The sequence below is a fragment of the Hemicordylus capensis genome, chromosome 3 (assembly GCF_027244095.1).
Source record: "Hemicordylus capensis ecotype Gifberg chromosome 3, rHemCap1.1.pri, whole genome shotgun sequence".
Lineage (NCBI taxonomy): Eukaryota > Metazoa > Chordata > Lepidosauria > Squamata > Cordylidae > Hemicordylus > Hemicordylus capensis.
The window spans coordinates 18,266,507-18,287,662 of NC_069659.1; the positions used below are offsets into that span (position 1 = coordinate 18,266,507).

The 21,156-nt window shown below is 45.1% G+C and overlaps 1 long non-coding RNA gene across 1 annotated transcript in view; it reads left to right on the top strand.

Moving 5' to 3' along the window:
• The first annotated feature begins 3,687 nt into the window (after positions 1–3,687).
• Positions 3,688–21,156, top strand: part of LOC128349270 (uncharacterized) — a 28,296-nt gene continuing 10,827 nt past the window's right edge. Inside the window, exon 1 of the long non-coding RNA XR_008318682.1 lies at positions 3,688–3,799. This is a non-coding gene — a long non-coding RNA (uncharacterized LOC128349270). The remainder of the gene's footprint in view (positions 3,800–21,156) is intronic.

Sequence of the window (21,156 nt, forward strand, 5' to 3'; positions counted from 1 at the left end):
TTGCCAAAGCTATTGGCTTCCATAACTGCTTAAAACAAAAATAATTGCCTCCGTTCATTAACTTCTACCATTACACTGGTAGGGATGTGCAAATCGATTCAAATTCAAGGTGATTTGTCTCGAATCTGGGTGATTCAAGTGATGCAAATTAGAATTGAATCAAAAGGGCAATTCGAATTCAAAATAAATTTTGAAATTTGATTCAAATTAGATTCGAGAGCCCTTTGGCACCTTTCAAAAACCATTCAGCCCCCTCATTGGTTAAAAAGGCACTAAAACAGGGTCAAATCAATTCAAATTTGATTAAAATTTGAATTAGATTTTCAGACCTGATTCGAATTGATTCAAATTCATAACCAATTTTTAGAATTTGATTTGAATTCAAAATGAATCAAAAAATGTTTTTTGTGCACATCTCTATAAGCTGGTTTCTTACTATGAAATACTTCATATAATTCATCAACTAAAACTAGAGTCTTTGCCTGGTGATATAAGTTTATAAAGATATATTTGTAGTAACAAAAAACCCTTTCAAACACATGAAACTCTTTTGCAAAAGGTTTATGTTCTATTTCAGCCACAGAATGCCCTCTATATATTTGAGCAGCTGGAAGCCTTAAGAGGCATTTATTTGAAGCAGGGGTGCCAATCAAATAACTGCTCCTCTCTCCCCGCTCCCAGTATTTTCCATATGTGGCAAATCAACAAATTCATCAAGAAGCAAGTTTTATGACATCAGCAACAGAGAAAAGCAGCATGAAAATAGCCACCTCATCATTTGATAGAGTTTGATACACCTCTATATGATACAGAAAATATCAGGCGGTGCCAATATTAGCAATTTTTCACTGAAACCAATATGATGAAAACATTGCCAGTAGAGACTGTATTGAATTGGATCTGATTATTGCTGCAATTCGATGCATCGTCCCAACTTTTTTTTAATAATCTCCCAATGCTAATGTCTCCTTTTCCATAAAAGCATGTTGACATGCATGTTCCAATTTTATCCATATTTTTTAGCAGTGCTGTTCCTAGTCTTTGTTTGGAAACATGTGATGTAATCCTATTTGACTTAATAATTTCAGTACAGGTGCAGTTCTAATCACCTCTTTAAGATTCACAAACTCCCACTGATGTCCCATACATTATGTTTACACGACAAAGACTTGAAAAGCACTGTTTCCACTGCCAAGTTGGAATGCACTTTCTCAAGCTTTTGAGATACAATTTCCTGGGGATTTCTGCGACCCTCCTTTGTAGGGTTGGTTTTGCTTGTATTCTCCTGCTTACAAACCTTTGTCAGATGGTGTGTTCTCCTAGAGCAAGAACATATTTCACCATACATTTATCTGGACCATGCTATCTTCATGGTTTTTGCAGGCTGATTTGGATGATAGAAGGTTTTCCTAACTACTTTTCCTTTATTTTTCTTGATCCACTTCACAGAAAGTTCGACTTCATCCCTCTGCACAAGAGCTCCACTGGTTCACTTCTGCAGCTGATTCATGTTCACAGCAGTGTCCAAACTTAATTCAACTACTGCTTATACATGCCATTGTTTCTAATGCCAAACACAATTTGATCTCTTTGAAGCAAGTTCCACTTGTTGTACTGTATTTTTGACTTTGGACACTCAACTCCAAAAAACCGACCCCTCAGTGGGTTTCTCTATTTCTCTGACATCAAGAATGGAAAAGGCACTTTTCTGTTGTTCTCCCTGGAAGGCAATGCTCCTCATATTCGCTGCAGCATAAAAACTGACTCTTTTCTCATCGGACAGCTCAAAGGAACTGCAAACACTTAAAGCTTCTGATCCAGCAATATTCAGAAAATCACTATCTTGCTGATATTGGTTACCAGCTGTCTGATGGGCTATCAAAAACAGCTGAATTCCTGCTTAAACATTTCCAGTCCTCAGAAAAACATTATAAAAAGATTCAAATAATGAGAAACCCTTAAATGTGACAGAATACTGTATTTACCTGAATCCAAGACTAGGTGTTTGTTTGTTTTGCAAGTTCTTTGATGTTAAAAAGTTGGGGTTATCTTAAATTCAGAGTCCTCTTTCTTACAGGTAAATACAGATATAGAGGACTCTGGATTTAAGATATAATATGCATTTAACCTCTATTTTTAAGGGGTTCGCCTTAAATTCAGAGTCATTCTCTGTTCGGGTAAATATGGTAATACAGTTTCTACAAGTGCCAAGTTGTAAACCACTCAGAGACATAAGTTTTGGGTGGTATAAAAAATAATAAATAAAATAATAAAAATAAAAATAAAATGGCAGCACTTCCCCATCTGCAATGCTCCCCTTCCTGTGCCTTCCTGCCCTGACTAGAGAGCCCAGCTATGACTCCCTCTATGCCCAGCAGGATAGTCACTGACCTTCACAATCTATGAATACTTCCATCGACTTTAGAACTCTCTGCCAGTTGCTGAAAAGGGGACACGTGTTACAGCTAGTGAAAGAGTTCATGAAACATAGAGTACTCCATTTTGGCTCAGCCATAATCAAAGCCCACCTTGACAGAAAGTTGCTTAAGTGTTCAGATTCCAGTTTGTTTTTTTAAAACTTTTCTAATTATGCCTGCTTAAAAGTGAAGTAGCTGGATTCCCACCCCCTCCCCTGTTCCATCTAAGAGAAAAAGATTTTATTCATCCTGTCATCCTAACTTTGAACTGGCTTCAAGGATTGTCTCTATACTGGCCTCAAGAATATTATTTACCTTCAAAAGAGACACCAAGCATGAACAGCTTCGGCCTAAAAATAGATACTTGCAGAGGGAGTTGGGCTTGGATTATAAATAGACACAAACACAGACACAGGCACACACACATGCGCGCGCACACAGACACAGACACACAGACACACAGAAAATCTTTGCAACCAATAACCAATTTAATTCATCTGACATGAGGAAAGAGAACAAAGAGCAGGAATCATTTCCCTTAGGATTTTGTGGGTTTTTTTTCATGTTGGCAGAGATTGATTAGTGTGATTCCTAATTGGTCTGCCTGTGGCTGAATTTTTCTGTGCTATGTTTTCATGGCAGTTCTAAAAAGAGCCATTAAAAAACTCCTACCTGGTTTTTGGCGATTTCTCAGAAGTGCTTATGGAAATTGTCCTGAAAGTGCCTCAGTTCTTCATATCTACCACCACCATTTCATTCCAGATAAAAATGAACATGCTAGAGAGGATGAGCAATGAATAGCCCAGAAGGTGCACTGCAATTTGACAACTCTGTTTTAAATGGTGCAAGCTTTGCCTCGGACCTTAAAGAACAGTATCTGAACTCAGAAAGAGTTGCCCATACCTAACACATTTAAGCTGGAATTAAGGGCCGATTAGATTAATCCAAGATGTGTAGCAAGCAGTGATGTCACCACAGTTTGGAATTGCCTAGCTGGAAACACAAATTTATGGGGGTCAGTGTTAGAAAGCTCCCACCCCAGTAGCAGCTCACGATCAGAACCTCTTTTTGGATCAGCAAACCTAGGAAACACACAGGTAAGCCAGGCAAGGCGTCCATTGCTGAAATCAGGAGCTGGAAGCATGGAAAGACCTCCAAAGGCCTCCCCAGAATGCTTTGCTTTGCAAAGCATTTGGAAGGCCTCCTTACATCAGCAGCTACCTTCTGATTGGTGATGAAGGGGCAGGAGGAAGGCCCAATATAGGATGAAAGAGTGTGCTTTGCAGAGTGGTACATTCATGGATGGCCGCCCTACATTCACATCTCTCTATTGTTTCCAGGCCTGCTGCTGATAGAAAAGGTGAGAAGATCCACACAACAAGGTAAGAGTGCTCTTCTCTCCTCCTACCTTGGTTAAGAGCAGGGTATAAAAACTGGACTACCCTGCTTTGAGCAACCTGGGTTGGAGAGATTTCATGAGTTCACACAACCATGCAAACCAGGGTACAAGGCCTCCTACCCTGATGTTAATGGATGTATGAACAAGCTTAGTGTTTGACTTTCAGACTGTGCAGTACATCAGCCACTGCATCCTGTGTCCGTGTAATAACCCCAGATGCTGAAATAACCCTTGAGCCTTTATATTGCAGCTGAGTAGTTTCATTGCCTTGAAAGAAAAGGACTGAGCTGATCATTTAAAATATTGAATCATATTTTAGATGGGGCTCCCTCCAGAACAACTGCCCCCTTGCCCCCTCCCGGAAAGGCCCTGGCTGTGAGCAAACTTCAGGCATATTGATAGACTTTGTTTTCTCTGCAGCAAAAAAAAAAAAAAAAAAAAATTGAACAGAGAATATCACTTAGTCTACACAACGAAGTGGAAGAATTCCGGGGTGTTAGAATAGACTGCTCCACTCCAAACTATAGGTAAGGGAATCACATTTTTTGAATGTTCCCTTCTGTTAAGAAGCACAACAAACCTATTTGCAGATAGAAACTAGTACAATAGGCAATGTGCACTGTGCTGGAACTTTTCTCCTTGCTGGCTAGACTGTATATTTCCAGGGCATTCTTCAAATCCATTGAAAAATGCAGTTTCCCCCACTTGCAGCCTGACGTGGTACAATCCGTGCTGCTCCCTCAGGATTCTAGCACCTAATTCTACGGCAAGTGTAGTCCAGGGCTGGAACAAGTCTTGCCAAACAGAATCAGTGTGGGTGTGAGAGTTGGTTTGCATGCTGCTGAATGCTGCAAAATCACCTTAATCAGACATCTATTCGCCGGCTTGTTAACGAGAGCTACATGTCAGACTTGCTGCACATGAAGTTATGAGGCTATTCCCCAAAGAGGCAGCTTCCTGGCTAGGTGGGTTTTCGAGAGCTCCCCCTCTCTAATAGCTGTAATTTTCTCCCGCTTTATTAACTCGGAGCTTGCAAAAAGCTCCAGAGATTTTCCTGACAACAAGGGGGCTTGCTGAACGGGAAGACAAAATGGAATCAAAGACCTGCTTTTTGCCACTGGAGAGAATTCCCATTCATACAGGGGATGAGAAGGAGTGGAGTTGATAAGCGCCTCTAGCCATGCATTCATTTCAAAGGGTTGTGAATTTAATGAGCATGCCCCCCCCCCCGTCGCCACAGTACTTCTTACCAGGCACAATTAGTAGTACTTGCACTCAAGGGTGACATGACAGACGGACATAGCACCCTGGGGCTGTGATTCTATGCACACTTACCTGGGAGTAAGCCCCTTATAACACAGGGGACTTTCTTCCCAGCAAACCTCCTAATGAGATTGCACCGTGAGGTTGTGTGATCCTATCCACACTTAATCTGAGAGGAAACATTGGCTGACATCCTAGTTAATTTCAGTAGGACTACTCATTAGTAACATAATCTGGGTGTCAGCCAGTGAGAGCAGGGCAGCATCTACAGCAGGCCTGCTGAGCTTCATCCCTTCTACAGATGTTGGCCTACAACTCCCATAATCCTTGACTACTGGCCACTGTGGCTAGGGATGTTGGGAGTTGGAGTCCAAAAATAACTGGAGGGCCAAAGTTGAGCAGCTCTGATCTACAGAGACAGAAGAATGAGGTGGTGAAAGTCCAAGGTGCAAGAGAACTCAAGTAAAAGTGGCCATTTCTGAATGTCACACTGGCCGCCTTTGGATGTGATGCAGAACTGTGGTCATGATTCTGCTCCCCCGTCCCTCCGCTCTCCCATCCAAATTCAGATGTTCTGGAGAGTTCCCTCTCTGCAGTCTCACTGACTGCAGAGAGGATGGGGAACTGACTGCCTCGGCTTCCGTCTTTATGAAGGACAGCCCTGGCAGCCAATAGCAGCCAGAGTGAGGGAGGAGCTTCCTCCCTCAATTCCAAATGCAAAGCAACCAGAATGCAGTGCCAGTGTTCGGACATAATGCTGGCACTGTAGAACCGGAAGTCCAGGCAATGGAACTCACTACATACCAAAAGTATAAATCACTGTCTGGGGAGGAAAAACCCGAGTCCATTTTCCTGTGAAACTACGGTTGTCCTCTTTCATACATACAGAAAATGAAACTGGAGGTCCCTTCACCTCCGGTGTCATGTTAGGTGCAAATGCAACCTCTAATTCACTTCCTGGAAATAGAATACTAGCAATATCAGGGGGAAAGAACATATCCTAGCAGGCTTCTGCCTGTGCTAGATTTCTATTTGCAGGGGGCATTTCCACCTAAGGGAGCATTTACAAAAATGAATTTCCCTGCCCATATTAAAAAAACAAGATACATTCCACTCAGGACTCAGCCATCTTATTCTTTTTGGGAGTCCACCCCTATTCACACATTATCTACAATATACATGTAATCTGTATACAGTGTACATGTGTACCAGGGCTGCTCAACTTCGGCCCTCCTGCAGATGTTGGCCTACAACTCCCACAATCCCTGGCTATTGGCCACAGTGGCTGGGAATTATGGGAGTTGTAGTCCAAAAACAGCTGGGGGGCCTAAGTTGAGCAGGCCTGAATTGTGTACAGATCTGTACACACATATAGTTATTCATACATTTTGTTCAATAACCAACAATAGTACGCTTCCTATCTGTCCCTTGCATTTGAAGGGGCCTGTACTCAGGTTCACTTTTAAAATGAACACATGTATGATCATTTGCACAAATGCATGTTGTTGTATTTGTCTGGTCAATGACCGAAATAAAGATTCCATTCCATTCCATGTTGGTGTATATGCCTGTGTACGGTTTCAAGAATCAGATTCTGACAAGACCCAGCCCAACCATGGCATGTTGGCCTCTCTGTGGCTTTGAGCCAGTCACATATCTCTCAGCCTAACCTACCGCACAGGGTTGTTGTGAGGATAAACATAACCATGTACACCACTCTGGGCTCCTTGGAGGAAGAGCAAGATATAAATGTAATTAATACACTTTTGTACCATGTGTGTCATGTGGAAGATTCAACATGTCTGTTGGAACCCCCCTCTCTTCATTGCCCTCTCTTTTTCCTTACCCCCCTCCACTTCCTCCTCCATCTTTGACTGAGTAGGGGCCGAAGACAGGGTGAAGATTGTTTGATCTTTCAGGGAAAGGGAGAGAGAGAGAGAGAGAGAGAGAGTTGCCTCCTGCAGCTACAGGAGGGGCTTTTGTTTTTTTAAGGGGGCTTTTTAAAAAATTGCTGGGCCGAATGCTTCTGAGATTAGTAGATTTATCTGAGGCTGCAGCCACATTATTCACAGAACTAAAAGGGCCATGAAAGTTGTGCGTGTGTGCGCACACACACACACTACCTCTGGAGAAAAGATCAAGCAACAAGCAGACTGTCCCCAATCCTACCTAGTCAGAGATAAAGGAGGAAGAGAGGGAGGGTGGGTGGGTGTGGAGTGGGTCCGACAGATATGTCGGATCTCCAACAGAGTTCTGTAACAACAGCCGTTCCGATGGTCAGAGGTTCCCTACAGTCATGTCAAAACTGCCTCTGACAATTCCTGACAGAGGTCTTGTCACTCCTTCATGTCTGTCAGATCCGACCTGGTGCACAGCTGTAACAGACACCTACACACACACACACACACAACCTAGTGTCTACCAAGCTTCCTTGGGATACAGTTTGAAAACCAATGGCCTCAGATATTCCGAAATGGCTCCATTTTCTGAAGGGGGGAAAAAAAAAACCCTCTCCCCAACCCAGCCTGCAACAAAGGTAAATGTTCTTTCAGGGGTGGGGGGAGGAAAAGGGCACAGTGAAGTTTGTGGAGGGGGCCGCTTGCTGGGATTTTACTATCCCTGCTGGAAAGGAAATCACGGAGCTGTTTTCCAGGTGCTCTGTTATAAAAGAAATACTTTGCCGTCCTCATTCAAAAGATATTTCAAAGAGACTGTGCTGAGTTCAAAGCAGCCGTTAACATATGCTAATAATACTAATTCCCTTTTGCTGCTTCTCTCTGAGTAAGCTGAAAGGACTGCCTGAGCAGTCAAAAGGGAATTGTTATGTAGGTGTGCCTTCCCAAAGCAGGATCTCTGGTTTAATTATATGGATGTGCTGGAGAGCTTATGTTCGAGTTTGTTAAAATGTGCCAAGGTACAAAATGTTTCCAAAAGCCCAAGTGTACATTCCCTATCACCTTGCAGAGCAATTAACTCCCAGAGTCACTCTGCAATTTGCTAGGTGGTTTAACAACATTTGGAATAGAGGCTGTCTTTGGACTGCAAGCAATCGCTCCACTGTTTGCTTGTAAGGCACACTCCAATTTCTCGGCAATGGTCACCTTAAACAGGGCTGCATAGCTCTGGTGCTCCAGCTGGTTTTGTATTACAGCTCCCATCACCCCCAGCTTAGTGACAAATAGTCAGGTATGATGGGAGTTGTAGTCCAACATCTGCAGTAGGGCCGAAGTTATGCAACCCTGCCTTATAACTTATCATAGGGCTCACCTTCTCGTAGTTGCCCCAGGGCTGTGGAAGGCACTTGCTGCTGAGATTAGAGCTGCTTCATCCCAGCTGGCTTTTAGGAACAACTAAAGACACATCTCTTCAGCCAAGCTTTTTAGTTGGTATGTTTTTATGGATATTTTAAATTCATTAAATTCTTGGTTTGTTTTACGCTGTAAACTGCCTAGAGACTTTGGTAGTGGTCAGTATACACATCTGTTCAATAAATAGTGAATAAATAAATTACTACAACAACAACAACTACTACTACTACTACTATGTATATACGGCTTTTCAACAAAAGTTTCCAAAGTAACTTGGAAACATGGGAAACATGGTAGCATGGAAGAGTAAACAAATAATAAATGAGAGGATTCTCATTTAACGAAAGTTTTGGGAAGTCTAAAAATATGTTAAATAAATAAATGAAATAAATTTAATAAAGAATGAGAGGAGGAGAGCTGTTCTTGTGGTAGCAAGCATGACTTGTCCCCTTAGCTAAGCAGGGTCTACCCTGGTTGCATATGAATGGGAGACTTGATGTGTGAGCACTGTAAGATATTCCCCTTAGGGGATGGAGTCGCTCTGGGAAGAGCTGAAGGTGCCAAGTTCCCTCCCAGGCATCTCCAAGATAGGGCTGAGAGATTCCTGCCTGCAACCTTGGAGAAGCTGCTGCCAGTCTGTGTAGACAATACTGAGCTACATAGGCCAATGGTGTGACTCCGTATATGGCAGTTGCCTATATTCCTATGTTCCTATTCCCTATCCCAAAAGGCTCACAATCTATAAAGTGACATAAGGTAGACACCAACAGCAGCCACTGGAGGAATGTTTGCTGGGGTTGGAGAGGGCCAGTTGCTCTCCCCCTGCTAAATATAAGAGGATCACCTCTCTGAAAGGTGCCTCTTCCTTGTCAGGTACCATGTCTTGGTCCTGATTTCTCTCATCTCCCCTGTCTGATTCCCCTTCAGGATCAGCTTCCAAGTCGATTAACAAGGTAACTGGTATTTTACGCTTATTAGGGAGAACAGGTCTGGGATTCAGTGTGTTAGGGTCTCCTGAATCTGGATCTGACGGATCTGTTGTACTCCGGATTTGCGTTTAAAATCTCTAATCCCTTTTGAATGTTTTGTATGTTTCCTCTTTTTTGTTGCTTTCTTGGAGTTGGGCTAGATGACCTCGAGCAAAGAGGCACCCTTTGGACCTGCTCAGTTAGCAGGGGTACTTGATGGAATTCAAAGGCTGTGCCCTCACAACAAACGTCTTTTTGCCTTCCTGGTCCAACTTCCCTCTTCCTGTCAACCACCATCTTGGGAGGGTCAAGTGTGTGTTCGATCCACATCGGCCCTGTTTGCATATGGGCTGGTGTTTACATGGAAAGGACAACATGCAGAAAGGGAGTGAGACCAAAATGGTTTAGTGCGGCGGTTCCAAACTGTGAACCGCCCCCCCCCCCCGGTGTTGTTGGAGTGCAAGTCTCATCACCCCCCAGCACAATGGCCAAAAATGTGGTTCAACAATTTCTGAGAGCTCCAAGTTGGGAGACCCTAGTAAAGTGGTTAGTATGTCACAGCAGGATTCGAGAGACCCAGGTTCAGATACTACTTTGCTTTGAAATGCACTGGGCTCATTCTCATGTCTGTATGAGGGTGGGCTGGAGGGAAGGCGTGCTCCTTGCTCCTACTTCATGCCTCCCAGATGACCAGAGCCTAGTTTGGGCTCTGCAGCTTGCGTGCTCACATGAATGCCACAGTGGCATTCTCGATTCGTGAAATTGGGGGCTGGGTCCTCCACATATCCCACAATGCATTGCGTGAGCAGCACAGAGGCAGCCCTCTGTGTTGCAGCAGCTCCGCTCTGCCTGGCCCTGCTTTCCACAGAACTCTATGATAATCATGGCCACCAGCAACCTGGGAACAGTTTAAATCATGCTGGTGTTGTAGACTACATCAGAGAAAGGTAGGACAGCACTCTTTGTCTCCTACCTCACTCTTAACCTGGGTAGCGGATCTGGGCTACCCAGGTCCAGAGCTGTGGCGTTGGGAGGCCTCTCAGTTCCCCAAATATTCCTGAGTTAACCCTGTCCTACCCAGGAGTCTGTGGTCAGGAGAACAGGCTCACTGAGTGATCTTAGGCCAGTTACCCTCTCTCGTTCTAATTTAACCCACCTTACAGGGTTGTTGTGAGAATAACATGACATGGATCGGGGACACCATGACTTGAAGCATGACTTGAAGCAGCACCCCAAAGGGAGAAATCCCTGTTGTTGGTGACCCATCAGCAGTGACACACTGCCTGCCGTGGGCCCAGAGAAAGGCCCATTCTCTTCTCCCATTGAAAGTGTCATTGAAAGTGCTGAATCAGTGCTGTTGAAAGTGTCAACGCAATGTGTGGCAGATGTAAAAACGGCCAATTCCATGCTTGGAGTCATTAGGAAGGGGGTTGAAAATAAAACCGCTGATATTATCATGCCCTTATACAAAGCAATGGTGCAGCCACATTTGGAGTATGGTGTACAGTTCCAGTCACCATATCTTAGGAAAGACATTGTAGAACTGGAAAAGGTACAGAGGAGGGCGACCAAGATGATCAGGGGCCTGGAGCACCTTCCTTACGAGGCAAGGCTACAGCATCTGGGGCTTTTTAGTTTAGAAAAAAGACGAGTGCAGGGAGACATGATAGAGGTCTATAAAATTATGTATGATGTGGGAAATGTTGATAGAGAGAAATCTCTCTCTCTCTCTCTCTCTCTCTCTCTCTCTCTCTCTCTCTCTCTCTTTCATAACACTAGGACCAGGGGTCATCCCATGAAACTGATTGCCAAGAGTTTAGGACCAACAAAAGGAAGTGCTTCTTCACACAACTCATAATTAACCCATGGAATTCTCTGCCACAGGATGTGATGATGGCCAACCGCCTGGATGGATTTAAGAGGGGTTTAGGTAAATTCATGGAGGACAGGTCTCTGTCAATGGCTACTAATCTGAGGGCTATATAGGCCACCTCCAGCCTCAGAGGCAAGATGCCTCTAGATACCAGGTTGCAGGGGAGTAACAGCAGGGCATGCCTGCAGCTCTTGCCTTTGGGCTTCCCAGAGACAATTGGTGGGCCACTGTGTGAAACTGGATGCTAGACTAGATGGGCCTTGGGCCCGATCCAGCCCAAGGATCTTATGTTCTCCCCCATAGAAGTTAACCACTGGACATGGTGTGGATGTAATTATTGGTAGCTTACGTCTCCTCCTTCATAATGCAGGTGGTATAGAACCCCCTCCCCCATCGCATTTTGGGGCTTTAAATCGCCTGACGACACTGCTGTGCAAGAGGGCAGTACCGGCACTGATGATTTTTGCGCAATTGCACATCTCACACTACTTCCAGTATTCCCAGTGGAAGTAGTGCACAATGTGCAGTTGTGCAACATGTTACTGTGCAACAGTCAGCAGTGCCAGTGCTACCCAGCAGTGTCCCCTCTAACGGGGATTCCCAGATGTTTTTGACTACAACTCCCACAATCCCCAAGCAAAAGCCATTGCAGCTGGGGATTCTGGGAGTTGTAGTCAATAACATCTGGGAATCCCCATTAGAGGGAACACTGCTACCCAGTACTATGACTGTGGAAGTGGAACTAACTGGGTGATTTAGACTCTGCTACAGTAAGCCATTAATTATTATTATTATTATTTATAATATAATATTTATAATATCATATCATATCATATCATATCATATCATGGATATGTAAGCCATTATTATTATTTCACCTTACAGGTGACTCCTTATGCTTATTTTTCTATTGTGAGCCCTTTGAGGACAGGGTAGCGATGTGAAGACCTTGGTGGGGTGGGTGTGTGTGGAATGGAAAACATTAAATAAAGGGTGGGGGGCTATGGAAACAGGTTTGTTTTTCATTTTTTTCTGGGGGAAAGGATTTTCCCCATTCACCCATTCCCCACCCCCCACCCCCCAGGCCTTAACTTCTCTAAGACAAGTAATTCCTTTTGCTCTGCAAACTTCGTCAAGAACTTTTTATTATTATTAACAGAAAAGTGGCATATATTCTTTTTAACATAGAAGAGAACTCACATGATACAATTTAACTTGTTTAATTAATTTATATGTATATTTATATTATGTATATATCGTGCTTTGTCCCAAACCCCAGGGCAGTTAATAACAAGATAAAAACAATCCAATGAAAACATTAAAACAGAACAGCTAAGCATTTCAAAAGCGCAAAGGACAGCTCATTGGCCAAAAGCCTGGATAAAAGGGCAGTATTCACTTCACAATGGCACCACATTTTGAGTTTCCGCCTCCCTGTTCCCCATCATTGGCTGCTGCTGGCGGAGAACAGAAGTTTGCAACATGTGATCCCGTTGTGACCACTGGGAGGCGCTCTTTGATGTGGAATAACCCGTCATAGGGATGGCGGTGGGGGGGCATTCCTATAGGGGGCAAACTGTGCAGCCCCTCCTGTCTTAAAGACCCTCTTGCTGACCCCACAAGGTGCTCCACTTCATCCTGCCTACATCTTTCTTTCCGGTGGTATTTCAGTTCTTTGTGGAAAGGCTGCTAACAGGTACAAGCTGGCCTTTTAACTTTAAAGAGGATTAACCTTTGAGCAACTTTTCCTCAGAGAGCTCAAGACGCCGCCGCATTGCCCTGCAACCACAACAAAAGCCTGGTAATAATAAGCTTTTCTGGGTAGGGGCTCTTGAGAGTGAAGTACCTTATGCAATGAGGCAATTAAGTTGCCAGGCAAAGTAACCATGAGAGATTCCTTTGACCTGCCTATGAAGGGATGTCAGCTCTTCTCTCTCTTCCTCTCCCTCCCTCCCTCCCACGAAATCCATTTCGGTTTGCCCCTCAAACAAACAACAATAATCCAGTCTCCACCACAACGTCATACAAAATAAGGGTGAGAGGGTCAAACTACACAGGGCAAAAGAGGCACCTTTGAAAGGGAGAACTTTCATATTTAGCGGGGGGGGGAACTGTCCAAATAAAAAGGCAATGAGTACTAACAATGTAAAAGTTTTGATGCAATGTAAGTGGGGAAATGCTTGACTAACAAGAAGAAGGTTGCCGTTTCGAATCCCCACTGGTTCTATATCAGGCAGCTGCAATATAGGAAGATGCTGAAAGGCATCATCTCATACTGCACAGGAGATGGCAATGGTAAACCCCTCCTGTATTCTTCCAAAGAAAACCACAGGGCTCTGTGGCTGCCAGGAGTCGAAATTGACTTGATGGCAAACTTTACCTAACTTCCTAAACACTCACTGTAAAGAAATGTATTAAGCAGAATCTAAGTAGAACAAAGATAGCGACCAAAATGAATACAATGGATGCAAATATGCAAATAATGCAAAGTCCAAATGTACAAAAAAGGTGATATGTGCCGTGCTAAGAACATGTTTTGCTATCTTCTTCAGTCCAGATAGAAATCATTAAAAAGGGTGTTCCTAACAGTCATTCTAACAAGGAGTTCACTTGTGAAAAAATACAATAAATAAATCTAAAAACGTGGCATACCAACATTTCTTTACTAAATATTAACTTTCAGGAGTAAGAGAGAGTATGAAAATCTAGAGATTTTCTCCATTAGTCACAGATATTAAAATATTAAATATACTGTATTTATTTACTCTGAGTCTTATAGGATGTTGCACCTTACACTGCATTAAAAAACTACATTGTTAGTACTCATAGAGGTCATTCATATAATCGAAAACTGTGTTCTACCTGGGCTTGGGAGCTGTTTGTGTGCTCAATTTTCAGTGGTGTGGAAGCAAGGTAGGAGGAAAACCTGGGTAGAAGTGATTGTGTGGACGCAAGGTAGGAGGAAAAGCTACCCAGTTCTACCCAGGTTTGCCTCTTACCTTGCTTGCACACAACCAAAAATTGGAAGCACACATGGCTCCCAAAACCTGGGTGGAACACAGTTTTTGATTGTGTGAATGACCTCATAGTTTTTGTATTTGTCCAAATTTTTGTCTGAATAGTACCCCTCTTTTGCATCCATCCTATTTAACCCAACACAGTGTCCCTCCCAGTGGCTGTTACTGATGTGTTTCTTTTTAGATGGTGTGAGCCCACTCAGGACAGGGGGTCCTCTTCTCATTCCTTTTGTTACATAAAACCTCTTTGTGATTTTTGTTGTTGGAAATAAGTAGGCCTGTTCACATGGCCATTAGGAGATGGGTTGGAGGCTTACAGAGCTCCTACCAGTGTTCCTTCTAACAAGGATTCCCAAATGTTGTTGACTACAACTCCCAGAATCCCCAGCCAAATGACACTGCAGCTGGGGATTCTGGGAGTTGTAGTCAACAACATCTGGGAATCCCTGTTAGAGGGAACAGTGGCCCCTACCCCATTAGTAGCAGATGATCATAACCTCTGTTGGGTCAGCAAACCCAGGAAACATATGATTAAGCCAGGCCTGGTGTCCGTGGCTGAAATCGGGAGCTGATAGGCCTCTATGTCTTCCCAGCATGCTTTGAACTACCAGTAGACTGGAAAGTGTCATGACATGAGCAGTTGCACTGTGATTGACCATGAAGGTACAGGAGACAACCCCAGTCCTGCTGAAGCAGCTGCAGGATCATAGAGTGTGCTTTGCAGAGTGGCACAGTTATGGATGGCAGCCTTGTAGTCACAGCTCTCTATTGTTTCCAAGCCTGCTGGGTCCCAGGGCTGCATAGGAAAGGTAAGTGGATCCACACAACCCGAAAAACAAAATACGAGTGCTCTCCTCTCCCCCTACCTTGGTTACAAGCTGGGTACATAAACTGGGCTATCCTGTTTTGAGCAACCTGGATTGGATGGATTTTTGTGCATTCACATGATCATGCAAACCAGTACAGAATGGCCTAATGTGTCCCTCCTGGTGGCTGTTTTTGATTTGTCCCCTGCTAAATGAGCAAAGTTGCACCTTTTCAAAGTTAAGTTAAAATACAAAAAATATTAAAACAGGATACAATGATTAAAACAATTATGATATAAAACCAATTAAAATTATTTAAAAGTCTGAGAAAACAGATGTATCTTAAGGGTCTTTTTAAAAACAGAGATGAAGAAACTCTGATTTTAACAGGGAGGGCATTCCAGAGCCCTGGGGCAGCCACAGAGAAGGCCCAATCCTGAGTAGTCAGTGAACGGGCCAGTGGTAGCCATAACTGGATCATAAGATCCATAACCGGATCTTAATAGGAGGGAAGGTTCATGACAAAGGAGGCACTCACTTAAAATGAAAATGCTTTTCATTTTAAACAAGTGGAAATTATGCAGAATTTCATCTGTAATAAAAACCGGGCTCACACAATCAGAAGGATCCTGCTTAAAAGGTAATCAGAATTAGTGAGCCCAGAAGAGCTGAATGTGAGAACCCAAAATTTCAGGGAAATTCTGAACAAACCAGTGGTTGATTGAATCCTGGTTATCTGTCCTGGTTAAATGCTGGGTAACTGGAGTGATTTGACCAGGTTTGCCCTGAAATTCTGCATTCTCACAATCAACCCCCAGAGGTCACCATACCTGATTAATCTTTTAACCAGGATCTTTGTGAATGTGTGGACCCAGCCTTATAATTTGGCCCACCATAACAGGGGTAGCCTAAGGCATGGTGCCTGATGTGAAGGACAACTTAACGGCCATCCATCTGTGGGTAGGTGCTCACCATTCTCAGGCCATGCTACCAAGATAATAGTGTCTACAGGCAAGCGTTCTCAGACTAAGTCACCAAGCCAGAAAGTGGTGGCAAGGGCATTCCTAGCTCAGGTTGGAGCAGGGAGAAAAAAAGAGGTGCACCCCAGTGGGGTGAGGAGGGGGAGGTGAACAGCATGCCCCAGCAGACTAAGGAAGGGGAGCAGCAGCAGTGGACAATGGGGTGGCACCATGGTGGTGGGGGCCAGCACTAGCCACCCTCTGTGCCTGCACTGGAGGCGAGTTAAGAGAACGTCTTCTTTGCCTAGAGCCCCGTTGTCCATTGAGATCATCTAGAGAGGTTTGTCTGCAGTTGCCACTGGCTCATCTGGTGGCTACACAGGGACAGGCCTTCTCTGTTGCCACCTCAAGACTCTGGAATGCTCTCCCTGCTGAAATAAGAGCCTCTCCACCTCTGACAACCTTTTAAAAAGTCTTTAAAGACAAATGTATTCACCCAAGCTTTTTTACTTGACTGTGGTTTTAAATTGTTTTGAGGCTTTCATTTTTGTCTAAATTTGTTTTATATTGTTGTAAAGGGCCCAGAAATGGAAGTTTGGGGCAGTCTACAACTGAGATAGATAGATAGATAGATAGATAGATAGATAGATAGATAGATAGATAGATAGATAGATAGATAGATAGATAGATAGAAGTCCGTCACCCTGCCTTATGGAAGGTCTGCCTCTGCACCATATGGGGGCATTCACACAACCTACTAGATGTGGGGGAAGGCTTCCAAAACCTTGCCTCTCCCCCCCCCCCGCCCATGATCAGTTGTTGCTTGGTGGCACTCCCACAGTATCAACCCTGCACCATGCAGTGCAGAGCAGGGTAGATTGATCTGAGGCTGGGACTCGTTGTCCCAGCCTCCGTGAATCCCACATTGCACCGTGCAGCACACGTGATGCATTGGGGGGATTCCCCCAAGAGATGGACACTCTAGACACTCTAGACACCGTCTCTGTGTGCGGCCAGGCTGGAAGCAGCCCTTGCTTGCACACAAACAGGCAGCTGGGGGTAAGGGAGAACTCACTCCCTTAACCTTGGCTAACAGCTGGGCTTAAAAGCTGGATTAGGCAGTCCTGCACCACCGGCATAAGGCCCAATCCCGGCAGTTCTCATGTGCAGCCTAACCGGGGCTCAGTGTTCCTAGCCCAGGCTAGGCTGTGCATGAGAACAGCCTCCTGGTCTAATGAACGGGACCTAGAGGCTATTCACACAATGGGATGAAATTGGGCTAGTGGAGGCTAGTGCTATTTCGTCCCTTTGTGAGAACCACCGGGCTCGGCTGCAAGCCCGGTGGTTCCTAAGCGGGTCACCCGCTTATGTAGCCCTCCCCTAAGCCCGGGTTAGCAGAGCAAGCACTCTGCTAACCCAGGCTTCCAGATCATGATTTGCCACAGCACTGCTCTGTGCCACAGCTACTCACGGGTAGACCCCCGGCTGGGAGGCTGAAAAGCAGCCTCCTTGGGGGTCTCTCCAGCATACCCTGCACGCTTGTGCAGGGCATGCTGGAGCTTCCGGGAGACGTGCAGCCCCCAAACTCCCCAGCCCCGGCCGGCTTCGTGACGGAGCTGACAGCCGTGTGGGCGGCCGCTGTGGCCGCCCAGAGCAGACTGGCTGGTCGTCTGTGGGGAGAGCGGGCTAAGACCGCTCTCCCTGCTCACTCTCCCTAGGTGGGTCTCTTTGATCGTGAGACCCGCCTCCTAGGTTTAAATCTCCTTCATCTATGAAGGAAACTTGATGATCTTTTATTATCTATTTTATTTATTTACTATATTTCCATACCGCCCCACCTAAGTAGTTCTGTGCGATTACAATATAACCACCTTGAGCAAATTACAGAATGGCCTGGTTCAGCAATTGCTTGAATCTAAGTTTAATGTGGGTTACCAACTTTAGTGTGATGGTGTGAATCAGTGCCAAGATGGTTTATGGCCCACAAGGAATCTGAGATTCCCAGCTTTGCCTGGTTTCACACAATTATTCTAACGTCAGTAACCCACATTAAACCTAGATTCAAATTATTGTGCAAACCAGACCCATTTCTGCCTAACCCGATACATTGAATTGTTGTGAGGGTAATATGAGATATCCCCATGGATGGTGCCTTTTGGTGTAAGGGGTTACACATTTTGTCTATCTATCTAGTCTACTTTCTGACATAAGGGTCATTTACACAACCCACGAATCTTGGGCTAGGGAGTGGGGTGAAGGCAGGATCAGTCATATCTTCCACCGTACAACCACCACTAACCACGCCACTCACCATGTCATGCTCCCACATGATGACCACTGCAGAGAGTGGCACCGTGAGAGAAAGGCCAGGGGAAGGATGCCTGACCTTCGTGAAGCTCACAATACTGTGCTACTCTCACTGTGCATTGCAGACATTCTAGGAGCCAGGATGCTCCTTCCCCTAGCCTCTTTGGTAGCACAGACAACCAGGCAAGCACCTTGAACAGGGCTGAAGGCAGTCTGTGCTGCTACATGACCGAGCAGTGGGGTAGGAAGGCACCCACACACCCTCCTACCTCGCTTTTAGCCTGGGTAGAAAACCCAGGCTATCTGGTGTGGGAGTGCCAGGATCAGTCCCGATCCTGGCACTCCATATGACCAGTCCTACCCAGTTAGGGCTGTGCAAACCCAGGTAGGGCTGGTCGTGAGAACCGCTCCCTAGTGGCTGACATCCAAACTAACGCTGTACTAGTGCAAACATGTCCCACTAGTCCAAGGATGTTGCACTAACAAGTCCCACAAAGAGCCGGGTCTCACGATCAGTGTGACCTGCTTTGTAAGGGTAAGCAGGATGAGCAGGGTGGGAGCCCTGGGTGGCTGGATCGGCTGCCCACGCAACTGCCAGCTTCATGACAGAGCTGGTGGGGGCTGGGAGGATCAGGGGCCGTGTGGGCCCTGGAAGCTCTAGTATGCCCTGTGCGAGCACACAGGGCATACTGGAGAGACCCCCAAGCTGGGAGGCTGCTTTTAAGCCTCCTGGCTGGGGGTCTACTCATGAGTAGCCACAGTGCGGAGCCACACCTACACACGATTTTAAAAACCGGGTTTGCGGCGTGCTCGCTCTGCAAACCCGGTTCAAGGGATGGGCTACAGAAGCGGGTGACCCGCTTGTAAGCCACCGGGCTTGCCTGTGAGCCCAGTGGCTTACACGAGCCACAAAAATCGGGCTGGGCTCTCCCCTAAGTTAGAAGCTTGCATTCCAGACTACTGTTGCACCAATGCAATTGGGTATGCTTGTGCAAACTGTGGCATGCCTCCTGCTATGGAAACCTCTTTCTCAGGCCATACATGTTGCAGGGAATGCTAACTGAGCAAAGAGATGCCCTTTATAGTGGCAATTCTCTTATATTTAGGAGGGGGCGAGCAACTGGCCCTATCCAGCCCCAGCACAGCTTCCCTCTAGTGGCTGTTGAGGGTATTTCCCTTGTGTTTCTTTTTAGACGATGAGCCTTTTGGAGATACAGGGGACCATCTTATTTATGTATTATTTGTTTTTTCTATGTAAACTGCTTTGAGAACTTTGGTTGGGTATATAAATATCAGAAGGAGGAGGAGGAGGAAAAACAGTATCCTTGTTGTACAAGCACAATGCTTGTGCAAGGAGACTGAGACTGCAAGAGACTGATTAACTTCGAGCATCTGCTCAGCTATGCAACCATCTTCCATGGGTGCATCATTGCACTAAAGGAAAAGTGTGCCGTCAGGTCAATTCCTGGCACCCACAGAGCCCTGTGGTTTTCTTTGGTAGAATACAGGAGGGGTTTACCATTGCCTACTCCCTAACAGTATGAGAGGATGGCCTTTCAGCATCTTGCTATATCGCTGCTGCCCAATATAGTACCAACGGGGATTCGAGCCGGCAACCTTCTGCTTGTTAGTCAAGCATTTTCCCGCTGCATCACTTCATTAATTGGATGTCAGCCATTTTCCCATGTTCTGTCATACTCTCACGTGACCAAGAAGCGCCAACATGCTCAAGTGAAAGGAGGAAGGGTTAACACCTTCCAATGGTGTCTCCCATCATTAAACACTTTAAGTAAATGACATCTGAGATTTTTAGGAACCCAAAATACAGACATTGCAGAACCCTGCATATCTATGGCTACAAGCAGGGACTTGTGAATATTTGTGAAGGGGGAAATTGGGCTCAAAGGAGTGTGTCCTCTGAAGCAATCCCACCATCCAGGAGCCTTTAAGCTGCTTGGAAGTGTATCCAGCATTGGAAAACCATGACTGGAGTTTGATGCCAGGAGCCCAAAGTAATTACTTTCCATTTTGTCTGAATTTGGAGATTGGAGAATTAACACTCTCCCTAAGCTCTATGCTTGGCTGTCTCCACCTAAACTGATTATTTTCTTAGAAGCAAATTTGTTTCTTGGCCAGTTCTTCTCCTCTCACATTTCCTCTCCTGCCCAACACCCCCGCCATCATCAGTGGACTTGCAGTTCCATAACAATACAGCTTGCCAGCACACAAAAGCTTCTGCTTGTGATACAGCTGGATGTGTCCACATGGCTGTGGACTGTATTCACCCTGAATATTCAGAAGAGCACATTACAACAGTGTCACAAGGTCTGCTCAAGCATGCATGAATTGTCTACTTTGATAAGCAGGGTTCACCATGGTTTGCATTTGAATGGGTGACTACATGTGTGAGCACTGTAGGATAGTCACCTTAGGGAATGGGGCCATTCTGGGAAGGGCATCTGCATCCTTGCATACAGAAGGTTCCAAGTTCCCTCCCTGGCATCTCCAAGATAGAGATGAAAGAGACTCCTGCCTGCAACCTGGGAGAAGCCACTGCCAGTCAGTGTAGACAATACTTCTTATTTATTTATTTATTTACACAGTCAGACAGGTGTTATTGACTGGTTTGTTTTATCCAGACATTGGGTCCTTCCCAAGGACCTGGGATGCCAGAATTTTATTGTCAATTGTTATAGATATCATCGCAGAATATAGGCTGTTCCCAGTAAAGCTGCTTTTTGTAACTGGCTGATGGTGATTTCTGTGGCCCCTATGGTGTTGAGGTGCTCTTCAAGGTCTTTTGGAACTACACCCAGGGCGCCAATTACCACTGGGATTA